At 36.7% G+C, this 2500-nt stretch overlaps 1 long non-coding RNA gene across 1 annotated transcript in view; it reads left to right on the top strand.

The window, feature by feature from the left end:
* Window positions 1-1635, top strand: part of LOC125046225 — a 5573-nt gene extending 3938 nt beyond the window's left edge. The window contains exon 2 of the long non-coding RNA XR_007116641.1: window positions 1050-1635. This is a non-coding gene — a long non-coding RNA (uncharacterized LOC125046225). The remainder of the gene's footprint in view (window positions 1-1049) is intronic.
* The last annotated feature ends 865 nt before the right edge of the window (window positions 1636-2500 follow it).

The raw sequence follows: 2500 nt of genomic DNA, 5'->3' as shown, positions 1-2500 counted from the left end.
TCAGCATCTTCGTCTTCAGCATCTTCGTCTTCAGCATCTTCGTCTTCAGCATCCTCATTATCTTCATCTTCATTATCTTGATTATCTTCATCTTGATTATGTTCATCTTCATCATCTTCATCATCTTCACCATCACCATCACCATCACCATCACCATCACCATCACCATCACCATCACCATCACCATCACCATCACCATCACCATCACCATCACCATCTTCATCTGCATCTGCATCTGCATCTTCATCATCTTCATCTTCATCTTCATCTTCATCTTCATCTTCATCTTCATCTTCATCTTTATCTTCAGCTTCATCTTCATCTTCATCTTCATCTTCATCTTCATCTTCATCATCATCACCATCACCAGCACCATCACCATCGTTATCGTTATAATAATAATAATAATAATAATAATAATAATAATAATAATAATAATAATAATAATAATGATAATAGCAACACCAACAATAATAACAATTATAATAATAATGAAAATGATAATAATAATAACATAAATAATGAAAATAATTATAACGATAATAATGATGATGATGATAATAATAATAATAATAATAATGATAATAGTAATATTGATGATAACAGTAATAATGATTATAATGATAATAATAAAACAACAATGAATAATAATAATTAGATTAATATTATAATGGTCATAATGATGATAAAAGTTATGATACTAATGATAATGATAACAATAACAACAACAACAACAACAACAACAACAACAACAACAGCAACAACAACAACAACAACAATAATGATAATAATAATAACAATAATAATAACAACAATAATGATAATAATAATAACAATAATAATAACAACAACAATAATGATAATAATAATAACAGTAATAATAACAACAATAATGATAATAATAATAACAATAATAATAACAACAACACTAATGATGATAATGATAATAGCAAATAGGCACATGCTTTCATTGAATTTATCAATATAATATACAGAGCCGATGATATCGGAAAGTAGCTTCTACCTAAGTGAGCTTCTTATCACTTCAGGATTTTAGTGACGGACAGAATGCCTGCGACGCATGTGATCTTGATTCTCCTTACGGGGATGTTGGCGCTGATCGTTGTGGCAGACTCCCTGGTGCTGTGCCCGCAGTTTCCCTCCTGCTGCTACCCTCGAGACCACTGTCACGCGCTTTGTCCCTCGTGTAGGGAAGCGAGGTTCTTCCGGAACGGCGTTCGCCTATTTCCCAAGAACCCCATAGGCTGCTCCATTGGCGGAAACTTCATCAATCCCGATCCTTTTGCTTTTCCCAATTCTCCGATATTTCCCAGTCCTCCAATTTGTATTTAACATTTTAATGACAGTGAATTCTCACTCTATCTAGTCAATACCTTTCTTTCTTAGGGATTTTTGCATGTGTCTTGTGTGCAGAAAACTTTCCTTCGGTTTTGTTTAAATAAAACAGAGGGAATGGAGGCACACATACGGATATTCCCTGTTTAGACTTTAAGGAGAGCCTTTCGAGGATTGCTTTCAAGTTTCCAGCGGATAATTCGTACCGTGATTTTTGTTGAGCAAGATGATGTTCTCATGTTGAAGGGAGAACATTTGATAATAAACTGTTCTTTTTACTGTCAGTTTTGATTGACCTACGAATTTGGCTAAGCTCATCCGCGCATATAAGAGGGAACTGGATCAAACAGGAAGTATGGGGGCTCAGAGCAAAGAAAAAGAAGCGATAATATTGTAGACTAGGCTAATATTCTTACCATTTAAAATATACCTAGTAAGCAAGATATACAGGAAAAGAACAACGACGTGGACAGGATGGGCGGAGCCTCGGGCGGAAAGAGGGAAGCGGAAAGGAGGGGCAACGCAACGGGGAAAGAGGAGAGGCATGTGGAGGACAAGCGGACAATCACATGAGTGATGAAGGTGCCTCATCTATCAACAAATGGGTACCTATGAAATCCTTTTTCGAAGTATCTACATTTTTTCTGATACAGTGAAAAAATACTGAAACACAGAAACGGAGTCAACAGGATATAAATTCGAAATAAATCTGACTGAATAACAACACTAGACAAAGACAATGGTCATAGTTCAAACCCCGGTCCAGGTATATGTACTTGTAACCAAGTATCTATCTATCTATATATCTATCAATCTATCTATTTATCTATCTATCTATCTAACTATCTATATATCATTCGCATCATTGGACTTGATAAAGCGATATGGGTAATGTGGCCAAGGAGATGGACCACATCCTCGTTAGCACTCGCTCGAGAATTCTCCAGAACTGCAGGATATATCGGAGCGCCGAGTTCTGCAGACTGATCAAAGATTAGTTGTGGCTACTCTCCGGGTCCACTTTAGAACCACCCTAGGGTATTTCATGTGGACAGATTGAGTGAGGTGGAGTGTGCCCAGGGGTTTGCAGAAGCTATCTCTGGTCGTTTCGCAGCACTCGGGGGCCTGACGGCACCATTCTTTT

The sequence above is a fragment of the Penaeus chinensis genome, chromosome 38 (genome assembly GCF_019202785.1).
Source record: "Penaeus chinensis breed Huanghai No. 1 chromosome 38, ASM1920278v2, whole genome shotgun sequence".
In the NCBI taxonomy this organism is placed as follows: domain Eukaryota; kingdom Metazoa; phylum Arthropoda; class Malacostraca; order Decapoda; family Penaeidae; genus Penaeus; species Penaeus chinensis.
The sequence above is the reverse complement of the archived record's forward strand: the minus strand, read 5'-3'. Positions and strand labels throughout refer to the sequence as shown.